General features: G+C 35.2%; 1 protein-coding gene across 1 annotated transcript in view; it reads right to left on the minus strand.

Annotated features, from left to right (window-relative positions):
- Nucleotides 1-12,357, minus strand: part of ANGPT1 (angiopoietin 1) — a 159,559-nt gene that overhangs the window by 11,585 nt on the left and 135,617 nt on the right. The gene's annotated exons all lie outside the window — the stretch shown is intronic.

A 12,357-nucleotide genomic window follows, 5' to 3' on the forward strand; every position in this document is an offset into this window, starting at 1 on the left:
GAAGGTATCATTTGTCCTAATAATTTCATACACAGGAAGGAGAGACAGGATCTCAGTGTCTACCTGAGAAGTATGAAGCCATAATCCTTACATCGCAGGAGCAAGCCCTAGCCACTGGAGCAAGAGAGGGGAAGCAGCATCCCTCACCTATCTCGCTGAAGCTCTATAGGCAGGAATATTTGAGGCACAGGGCTAACTAAAATACGATTTTGTATCTCATTGCATATACTTCACTGAAGACAAAGTGAGAAACTTCAGTTCTATTTGTCCTAGAGTCATTGAAGAGGGGCAAGTATATCTTTTAAATATCGAATTAAAATGCATAAATAGCCAAGGGGGTAGAAGCAGAAGTGTGTTAAGCTGGGTGTTGTGATTTAAACCCAGCTGGTAACTCAGCACCACGTAGCCATTTCTTCACTCCTCCCCTACCCCTTCCTTGTGGCAGGGTAGGAAGGAAAACTGAAAGAATGTAAACCCCGTAGGTTGAGATAAGAACAGTCCAATAACTAAAATATAATATAAAACTATTTCTACTGACACTAATAATTATAATGATAAGGGAAATAACAAGGAGAGAGAATATAAAATTAAAAGGGGAAAGGAAGGGAGTAATAAACATGAGTGATGCACTATACAATTGCTCACCACCTGCTGACTAATACCCAGCCTGACACTAGCAGTATCTGCTGTTTTAGGTAACTCTCCCCAGTTTATATACTGGGAATGAGGTGCTGTGGTATGGAATACCACTTTGGCTAGTTTGGGTGAGGTATCCTGCCTCTGCTTCTTGTGCCCTCCTGGCTTCTTGTGCCTCTCCTCACTGGCACAACATGAGAGATGGAAAAGTCGTTGATCAGAGTAAGCATTACTTAGCAACAACTAAAACATTGGTGTGCTATCAGCACTGTTCTCAGACTGCAGTCAAAACACAGCACTGCACCAGCTACTAGGAAGATGAAAAATAACTGTTACAGCTGAACCCAGGACACTGGGTTTTACAGCTGGGAGTGCTATCCTAGAAAATGCATTCCCAACTTCTCCCACAGACTGAACAAGGAGAACAGCTATGAGTCACTGATTGTTGTTGTTGCTTCTTAGATTGTTGTTGTATTTTTATCCAGTGACTTTGGATGACTATTAAAGTAATTGCCTTTACCAAGTGACATTTGTTCATTTGTTTAGATTGAAGATGGATACTTTGCTTCAAAGTGTTCAATGTTAAACAGCAGTAGAGACTATCCCTAACCCGTTCTAATTAGTTAAGACATTTGTGTTTTTCTGAGATGAGGAGAGTTTGTCATCCAGGCTGAGATTTACATAAAACCTAAAATCTCCCCCAGAACTTTGGGTTTGGAGCCCTGCTTATAAGAGGAAGGAGAAGGATCACATAGCTCATATGCCAGCTATTGATTATATGTGTTGTGGAAACTTGTTACAGAAATGACTTTTCTGGATGTCCCCATGAGGTTACTGAGCTGTCTCAATATATGAATGCACAAAACCAGCACTTGAGCTCTAGAAAATCTGAGATTCACACTTTCATACTGTCTTAAATATCACCTAATTTTCAACAAAATTAGTCCTTTGTGTCCTTTCTCTGTCTTTAACAATGGAAACCATAGATGCTAAGAATGAGTATGTTAAAATAAAAAACATACTAAGAGAACTGTCAGGGCTACTCTTGCAATGTAGTTACACTGCCTACCTTCATTTGATTTTAATCTTGCATGTCACTTGATCTGAGCCTGATAGTTAAATATCATTGGACTTAATCCTTAGAGTAAATTTTATGCATAAATAAGAATGCGTGCATACACGTATAAAAATTCTTGGATTAAATATAAACACTATGGATAATCAAAGACCTTTGGGTAGCACAAAAATGAACAGGCAAAGTGTGAGCCTCAATAAAAAGTCATGAAGATTCTTAGAAATTTGACAAGGAACAACCTAGGAACAGGTATTTAAGAGGGTCATTGCGTTACTCTATTGTTCAATCACAGTGACAATTAGCCCATAATTACTGGGTTACTCTATCAAAGGATGATTGTTTTAGACAAGATTTCTCTAAGATCTTTCTTGCTCATGCTCATTTCTTTGTTTCATACAAACGAAAAGCTGGAATTGATCCCATCTTCATTCACTGGACTTTTGCCTTGTTTTGCAAACTGTGCCTAATTTTTTGCAGAACAAAATAAACTTCCCTGAGATTGTGTTGATAGAAAAATTACTTTGTCTCGTGATATCTGCAATCTGATTTTAAGTGGCCATACATCCTCACTATATCAGCAACACCAGAGCTCACAGAAGTCTCATAAAGTCAGTATAAAAAGTAAATGTTGTTTACTTAAATCAGAAAGACAATTCTAGCCAGATCTTTTTATTAACAGACACTATAAACTCGACTTAGTCCAATAAAAAAATCATATAGTGTAACAAAACAATAAAGAAATCCATAGTACTTGGTGTGCAGTGTTTTTCCCAAAGGATTGGGGCATTAGATTTATTTACAAGCTCATACGCCTGCCTTGATATTTTATAGATTCCACTCTGCACAGACTTAGATCTTGCCAGTTACATTTGAATTTCCCTCAACACCATTTGTCTGGTAGGTCTCCAGTGACTTTAATAGGATAAAACTTAGCTTAGTTCTAAACTCTATTAGGCTTCCCATACTACAAAGTGTACAGAATAATCATAGGGTGAAATTCTCTTGTTTTGGGCCTTTCTCCCTGAATTAGCATTGCCCAAAATTTGGGAAAAAAATGGTACTGCAAAGTAGGTTTTGAAGCAGTCAGTTCTTTTCTTTCTGAGCTTCAGTTCAGGCTACATAAGTCTGAACTAGCCTGGCTTGAGATAGGATGCCTGGTACCTCCCAGGAAGCAGTAGATATCTTACCAGTCTAGACTTAGTTATTTCTTTTTTTTTTTTTTTTTTTTGTATTCTCAGTTTCAGAATAGTAGAATTGAACCTTTAAAAATAAACTAATAACTACTAGGACGTAATTTCTCTCCCTTAGAAAGGATGGTGATTCAGGGTAGAGTTCTTCTTGTTTGTTCTTGAAGGAGATAAAGGAAAGGATGTTCAAAATAAAAGAGAACTCCTTCCAGTCAAAAGTCAAGGAGCAGTTTCATTACTACATCTCCTGTCTTCCTATTTGCACATAGCAGGGAAATTCTGAAGATAAAGGAAAGCAGTGGAAACACTGCTCAGATTTACAAATTAAGCAGGAAAAGTAAATTCCTGCTCAAGTAAGTGAGAATATATCTACTTTATCTGTATACAGGGGAATTAAAACCACAACAGCTAAGCATTACCAAGTAAATTATGAGTTAGTAGGGGTAATGCATATAGTAATTTTTGAGGATTCTGATGACATATTTATGAAATTCAAAAATCACTATGAGGAAAAGGAACTGACAGCATTCACTTAAAGACTGGTAGCTTTCCTAGTTGATGTGCAAATTAAAAACAGCACATTTTCAAAAAATTGCAGTTGTTACCTTTCATCTAGCATGGGTGTTTTTTAGAAATTCCCTCTGCATGGGGCAGAGGGGGGCAGCCTGAAAAGATGTTTCAAATGTACACCAGAATTTTTTTCTTTTGAAGTGATTAGATCACCTGGAATTATTCTTTCAAATATGTACAGCTTAGCTGTGTTCACATTCTGTTTGATGAGCTTAACAGATGAACCAAATATAATTCCAAATAAATTATAAAAAAACCTGTATATTTCTGAAGCATGCAGTTATGATGATTGCAATATACAGAATGAGATATTAGAATATCTAAGAAATAAGTGTGATCATAAATCCAGGTGAAAAAGTTGTGTGCTAAATATTATTAAAAGTGTAGGAAATATTTTCTGCTTCAATGCTTGCATATAAAGCACCCGATCTTCGAATTTAAATTTATCTACTTATTTTTGCTAGAACTAGTAAGAGGTCCATAGGGTTCCCAGAATTTAATGTTTGTTACTTTATTCTCTAATTTTTTTTTCTGTTAGTCATTAGAAGTCACTCAGTCCTTCATTTATAGCAGTCCCTCACTGAAATAGCCAAGAATTTATATCCAGCTTTGTTAGTGAGCAATGCATAGATTGTCTGTAAATAAACAAAAAACCCCTACTAGCTTACTGCAAACATTAACAATCATCATTAGGAGATGTAGAGTACCATCTTAACTACCTCAGTGTACATGGAGTTAAGTATTTTAATAAGATAAGATCATATCATACCATTACAACAGTGCTAAAAATTTGTGCACAAATCTCCATAACTGGAATTCATAAACATGAGTAATCGTGCAAGATTCTTAACCATTAAATAGAGAGAAACAGGAGTCTTGAAGTAGGATTTAAGCTATTCAGAATGAAGAGGGACACATCAAAGCCTGCCTTTAGGAAATGCTGCCTCCAAATTCCCACCCCCTTTTGTCTTTCTCTGCAGACTAAAATGTCCCTCCCTGCCACCTGCTCATTCCAGGTGGCTGGCAGGAAGGAATTCCAAATTCTGATCCTTCCTCAAGGGAAGGGTTGTTAATTTTGACTGAAAGGGTCTTTGAATAAAATGGATGAATCAGGATTAGAAACCTATAACCAGATTTTCCTATTCTAAACCCTCTCCTCACTGTATTTCCATTCTTTCCTAACTTGAATAGGAGCAGAGGGCTTCTACATCTCAGCCCTTCTAACTCATTGCTCATCACTTCCACTTGGTGTGTGAGAATATGTCAACACAGATACATGTGGGCAAATACAAGTCCCACTGGCTGTCCTCCATGTCCAGCATGTGAAAGGTATCTGTTTTTAAAACCCATATGACTGCCATTATTTTTTTCTCTTGTTTTGAAATTTCTGAGGTTGAATAAGGCTTTAACTTTTTAACTTGCATCTTCCATCTGGTTAACATTTGCATCTAAATTTTAGATAGCTTCAGTTTGTGAAATGAAACTCACTCCTAAAGATGCTGAATTTGATAGAGTTTTATGAATTACTGTGTTAGTCAACCACATTCCATTTGTAATGATATTTAGGTGATCAAGTCCCTTTATGAGCCAAAGCCCACTGGAATGTAATCATTTAGGAGAACCCAGTAAGAGATTATCCTCAGGTTACTGTTTTAATTCTAGACACTAATTGTAATAACATTAAGTAATAAGCCCCCCCCTGCAAAAAAAAACCACACACACAAAAAAAAAAAAACAACAAACCACACTCAAAACAATATAGCAGCTCTATTTTCTATTTTAAGTTCAGTTTTCTTTTTTTCTCAGAAAATGTTTTTATTGTTTATTTGGTCATGCAAAATTATTTGTTTATCAATGAATAAACCATAATTTCTACTGAATTAATATTAAATGTGGTTGACTCCTTGTAAAGTTTCCCTAGGTACCTTTTCCTGAACATATTACAAAGTAGCATGAAGCTTCCCAATAGTAACAGTTGCCCCTGAATAGCAAAAGCACCTCTGTAATAAAGACATCTTCCAAATATTTAATGATAGATAATGTTTTGTGGACAGGAGACAAACTGAAACAATCACCCTAAAGAAAAACTCTTGTCTCTGAGATTGAGGCTAAAATGTCTGCCAAAATCCTGTTAAACGTGGAATTAACCGTAATGTAGTAACTGTCTGGGAAGCCTAGCCCTGGTATTCAACTTCTTCAAAATTTAATACTCCCACTAAAGCATAAAAAGAAACTTCCCTTGTGTGTGCTAATTTGCAGATTCAGTGGAAAGACCACCACTTTGTCGGAGATAGAGTATGAGCCATCTGCAGTGACTGGGGAGATCCCTGTGAGTTTGAACTGTTTTAACTGGGTTGCAGAGTAGAAGGCATCATAGTGCTTTTGTCCGCATAAAAGCTAGATTGCCTGGACACTCATTTGCATCCTTTTTTCTTTGTTAGGAAATAAAGATTCTTCTTAAATATGACATACTTTTTCAGGGAAAAAATATTCTATCTAGATTTCACTGAGGCCGTGCATACTCTCCTTATGAAAACAAACAAAATTAAACCAAATCCCAGTATTTTATCATAAATCAAGACTGGTTAACTAACAAGAACTTAACACCAGATGAGGTAAGTAAAGTAATCATTAGAAGTCAATTAGAAGCCACTCTCAAAGAAAGGAAAATACTTCAGAGAAACTGAAGAAACTAAATAGAGTGGAAGATGATGAAAACTTAATCACCACTATTCTCAAAACTTCAAGCTGTTGCTAAGCCACTCATCTGAATTGCAAGAACAATTCACTACCTTTATCACTGCTCATCCTTGAAGGAGCGATGTAGAAGTACCAAAGGGAGGAAATGGAATGTCAGAGTTAGTATCTGACTGGGGAAAACCTGTATTAGAAACCATAAAAATCTAACAATGCTCATTTTTTCCCACTCCTAACTTTAGTCCAAACTTGAGAAATGGTGTGTGTGGGAAATTCTCGCACTCTTTATTTAATTTTATTGTATTCCTAATAGAGTTTGTAACTCTGCAAACAGTAGGCATGATGGTGCTGAAAAATGTCAAAAAAAAAATCCAACCCTGAATAACACAGTAAGTAGCTCTGACAACTTGAACAGATTTTTAATTTGGCTCTTAGTATTCTTGCTGCCAGCACATGAACATGATTTTGTCTCACAATTCCTTAGAAATGTGTAAGACAAGATGACCTCTGTATTTCTTTGCTGCTCTGTAGCACTGCTGTAATTATTAAATTTGACATTACTGTAACTATGCCCATTCTCCTGTTGAGACAAATGAAATGTGCCCAACAAAAAAATATTCACTAAATATATCCAGAGTAAGAACACATAACTTCCAATTTTAAAGGTAAAGTAGTAATAAAGAGTAGAATAATAAATGTATATGACCATTTTCCGTTTAGAATTGTTTCAGTACAGCCTGTCTGTGAGTCAATAAACACTATGCAGAAGAGAGATCCTTCCCTGGGATGGCACACTGTTAACAGAAAAGCTTGTTTTCTCTGTAAGAGCTCATGCTAATTTTAGCTTCTGTTTGAAACATGCATACCTGACAGGTCAAAGGAGAAAAATACATCTATTCTGGAAAGTGAACAAGTACACATAACCTAGCCATAAATAAGAAACATAGTTACACATTACAGCAGACTATACGATAGTCTAGTGAGCCTTGCTGTTGTACTGAATGAGAATTTAACAAATAATACAACAAATTTTCTTTTTCTATATTAAATTTCTTTAATAATTGACCGAGGAGCTGTACTCATTGGGAACAGGTATAGTGAACAGGGGTAGTTTTCTTCCTACCATAAGGCAAATAGCCTGTCATATCACTGCATGCAGACAAATGGTGCTTTGTCACAGCTTACAAAAATGTTTAAAAGTATGTTTATCCTGGCCAGTGAACAAGCAAACATATGCTTCTACTACTTGAAGTACATGCTACAGAAGCTACAGAAACAGTCACTGTGGCTGTGTGAGCTACTATGTTTGCATGTGATGTCAGTAACAGTGGTGATGGAGAGGAAACATACGGCAACACAGTTTTTACTGCTAACAGTGACAGAAACATATTTAAAGGCTACTATCACAATGATGTGTTGAACAGAAATAATTCCCTCTACTCTAATCTCTCACCAAACAGAGCACAGAAGAGATAAATCAATCCGATACCACCATTTTCTGTTAAAACTCTTTTTCAACACAAAACTTATTAAACTAAGTCACCCACCATTTTCTTCTTATGAAAATCTGAAATTAAACTTTTCAGCAGTTAGATTAATTACTTTTAATATTAATGAGTAGTTAAAATCTTGTTACAGAAAAATATTAATAAATATCTCACTCTCCACCAGCCATATAAATGCTAAGATTTCTTGTGCTACCAAAACTACCACTTGTGCCCTGATTAATGACTATATAATACATAATATATTTATGCAAGAAGTATAGGGTCTCTATTAATTTCAAACTTGAAATAACTACAGATGATCAATGTTTTAGACAGGTATATAAACACTGAACATATACTAGGATGATAATGCAAATTGTTTTGATAAAACTGAAGATGAATGAACTTCTTAAAATATAAAATACAAAATTAGAACTTGTGTGAACATTTGCCCAAGGCACAGGCAAAGCCAAGGCTAGAGAAATTTGGTTAACTTAAAATGTAACGTAAAATGTAAAAATATTTTTTTTCCCTACTCCACTACAATTCTTCAGTTTGGCTGAAGCCAACAACAGAAATGCCAAAATTAATTCTCAAAGGATTTTTCAGCACAGAAATACAGGGACCCTCCTGAGAAACTCGTATTTTAAAAGTTTTTAAGGTTTATATAAATAGTCAGACCTTTTTCTGCTCATCTATACTGAATTGTTGAACCTTGTGATGTTTGTGTGTTTTTATTTAAGGATCTATTTTGTGGCCGTTGAAGATAGCAGAACAGTTCAGAGAACACTGGTTTGAAATGCTATTTATCTGTAAATTGATTAATCCTGTTTGAAAATCCAGTAAAAAAGACCCACACAACTCCAGTAAAATTAAACTTAATAGTTATTCCAAAATGAAGTGCCATGAAGATATATTCTAATAGTGGATTTATACTTTAGCTGTACTGATGGTGATGTTAATTACCCACTGTCATATGCATAGGTTGTACATTATCCCAATTAACTTGCTTAGATGAAATAAAGATGGAAAACTTTATGTATCGGCATGCTGCTCATGCTTACTTTTACCCTGATGACTACTGAAGAGATACTAGCTTCTTGTTACGCCACAATGTCATTGAAAAATATCGTTTATGGGCCATAGTAAAATATTTATCACACAGTTTACTTAATTGAAATTAATTAATCATAAGTAACCATAAAAGTTACAAATACCATAGGTAGACCCATGTTAAAAATTTATATAATCTCCCTGAGATATGTTAGTGTTTGGAAGTCAATGTGTTTAGACGGTATATAATCAGTGTGATTTGAGGTGTGTGTTAGGGATTTGTTTGTTGTTTGTTTGTTTGTTTGTTTTATTGTGGGGTTTTTAATTGGATTGTTTCTTTTTAAAGCTTATCCCGGAATTATGATTGAAATTAGTTATAGTTTTGCTTTAAGAGGGTTAAGTACTACAAGTGCATCTCTACTCGTGAATCTTGATAATTAAAACTGTTGTTGCTTGTAATTTGAAGAAAACCCTGTGAAGACAGTGTTTAAATGCATAATTTCCATTTACAGGGATGCAAGAGAAAATATAACTAATTGCATTTTCTTTTTTTTCCCCAGTATTTGCTTGAATCCATGATATCAGTAAAACCTATTTAAGGATGCCTGTTAATAATTTATAAATATCCTTTTACAAAATAGAGTTTAAAAATCCTAATTCCATAACATTTTCATTAAAAAAAATACATTATTTTTGAAGTTAGCAATATATATACTTATTTCACATGTGCTTGAATAACAAAGTATTACATTCTACTTTCTATTACATGAAAATTCAGAGTTTTGTTCATAGGTAATTTGTTTTTTTTTCATTAGAAAATCACTGTTACTAAACTGGATGAATTGTGTATATGCCTAAATCTTCAGATTCCATAGATTATGGTTGTTTGTTTTGTTTTGTTTTTTTTTTTTAATTATCAAACAATATAGATAACTTTCTAAGGGAGATACCTTTTTATTAGCATTTATTTTAGCTGGATACTGGATCAGCATTGTTTTCTTAATTATGGAGGTTCAGTCAAATGTTTGTACAGTTTATCAGAGACCTAAGCAGTCTACCTGAAACAACTCACTATCCCAAGGACTCAGGCTACCTTTCAGAACAGAAATTGGTGTCATTTTTTTTTTTTTAACTGATACTGGCTCCTTCTGTAATGTTAGACTCTTTCTTTAAAGTTCCATGGTTATGATAACATCTCAGGTCACAAATCAGGCAGTGAGATAAGTAACCCTTAAGCAGGCCTGCCCTGCAGGAAAACTGCATCAACAATATATAGTAAAACAAAATATTCAGTTTGTTATAAAAGTAAGTGGTAAGAATCAGATAAGACACAAGTTGAAATATAAGAACAAAATCAAGGACCAGCACTGAGACCATGTCTTCAGATTCCAAAGATTCTGCATAAACCACATGGAACAGTGTCCTTGAAATTACTTGTTCCAAAATAATCACCGAGATTAAAGTGACTCCTATAGGGAAACAGCTTTTGTGATTCACTTTATGGAAATATTTACAGCTCTACACAATGAAAGTAAAATGCTGTCATTCTGTTCAGTAACCATGCCTTCTTCACGCAGGCTTATACTGTGTGTGTAATAGCTAAGGCTAAGCTAAAAAAAACCCCAAACAATGACAGATACACTGGTTCACAGAATTCCGGACTTGAAATATGAATACTGGACATTCTTTGCCTTTTTTCAAATTGAATGTTGAATGAGGTGTAACCTGTAATCACCACTGAGAAATTATTTAAATATTGAATTGGAGGTAACACCTAGATTGAATAATCTTTCCCCCTGTTTCCACTTGCACAACAGTTATTTGAAACTGTGTAAGGCATGTTTAAAATATTATAGAATCATAGAATTATTAGGTTGGAAAAGAGTTTTAGGACCATCAAGTCCAACTGTTAGCCTTACACTGCCAAATGTACAACTAAACCATGTCCCTAAGATCCCCATCTGCATTTCTTTTAAATACCTCCAGGGATGGTGATTCCACCACTTTCCTGGGAAGTTTCTTCTAATGCTTGACAGTACTTTTGTGGAAGAAATTTTTCCTAATATCCTGTCTAAACCCCCTCTGGTGCAACTTGAGGCCATTTCCTCTTGTCCTATCCCTTGTTACTTGGAAGAAAACACCAACACCCATCTCACTACAACTTCCTTTCAAGTCGTCCTAGAGAGCAATAAAGTCTCCCTGGAGCCTCCTTTTTTCCAGACTAAACAATTCCAGTTCCCTCAGCCACTCCCCATAAGACACTAAACCATTCACTAGCTTCGTTGCCCTTCTTTGGACATTCTCCACCAGTCTATCGTGGGCTTCTTTTCTCTTTTTGAAAAGGTTGTATTTAAGGAAATGAATCATTATTGATAGAAGTGAAAATGGTCTGCAGTTAGTTCTTCACAATTTTTTTTTTTTCTTTTTGATTGTTTATTGTGTGCTAGCAGCGCAACCTTCTTTTACAATTGTGCTCCTCTGGGCATTTGAAGATTCTGGTTTTGAATTTTTTCCAGTGTTAATGACCTAATGAACCTCTCAAATCATGCTACACTGTTGCTATAATGTAGCTGGAATGGAACATATTTGCAGCTGCCAACAGGCTATGATTTAAAGAAATAATGAATAACATTAAAATAAATACTTTGGGTTCTGCATGAGATTTTAAAGATTTATGGTGGGATTCATGTCAAGAGACATACTTCCCTCTGGGTGAATCCCAGAGAAAAATGCAGGTGTGTTTTGGGGGGGACATTATTTTCAAAGCAAAACATTAATTAACATTTCCATTCACTTGCCTATGTTTCAGCCTTCTAAATCCTGATGAATAAACAAGTTCACAATTTATGAATTTCTACAACTTAAATTAGTGGGCTTAATCTAGTAGCTGTGTAAGCAGACTCATGACATCAGTAAACAGTAAAGATGTTGAAGATGTGGAGGTAAAGGGAAATTACTTTGGAGATGTCTTTGTGGAGATGACAGGAAACCCAGTCATTTCCAAATACAGAAACAATGTAAGGTAGCATTAATGACAAGGTGGTCTCTTTCTGACAATGTTTGAAATTGTTTTCTTTTTTCTTGTTACATTTTGATGTCATCTTACAGACTGTGCAAGGATAATGAAACAAGAGTGACTTGACCTTCAGTGGGAGCTCTGGTGGCCATACCTCAGCAAAGTACTTAGTATGTGCTTAAAATGCAGCATAAAAAAGGGCTCCTAAGTGTATTGTTGAATGAGGGCATAAGTACACTAAAACAAAAATTATAAAAAATGTGATGAGGGGAAAAAGATGCGAAAGAGGTGAAGAAGAGAGAGGAAAGGCGTCTGTTACTCATCCAGTATAATTCACACCAGCAATATGACAACTAATTTTGTTATTAAACGTTTATGGCACTAGTTTATGACTAGATGATCTTTTGAGGTCCCTTCCAATCTCTAACATACTGTGATACTGTGATACTGTGAAACACCTGGCTTGATTACTTTACTCATTATTGGCTGTATTGCACATCGTGCTATGCTTATCCTCTGGCCTTTATATCCATTATCATACAAAAGTTAGACTTCCATTATAAGGGCATGTATCTAGGAAAAGGTAACAAATTTTGGAAGTGACTGATGTACAGAGAGTTTCTGTGAAATGTTTAT

This window comes from Neopsephotus bourkii, unplaced genomic scaffold, assembly GCF_033783945.1.
Source record: "Neopsephotus bourkii isolate Nb327-2 ecotype Australia unplaced genomic scaffold, CSIRO-AGI_Nbou_v1 NB_1630, whole genome shotgun sequence".
Classification (NCBI taxonomy): Eukaryota; Metazoa; Chordata; class Aves; order Psittaciformes; family Psittacidae; genus Neopsephotus; species Neopsephotus bourkii.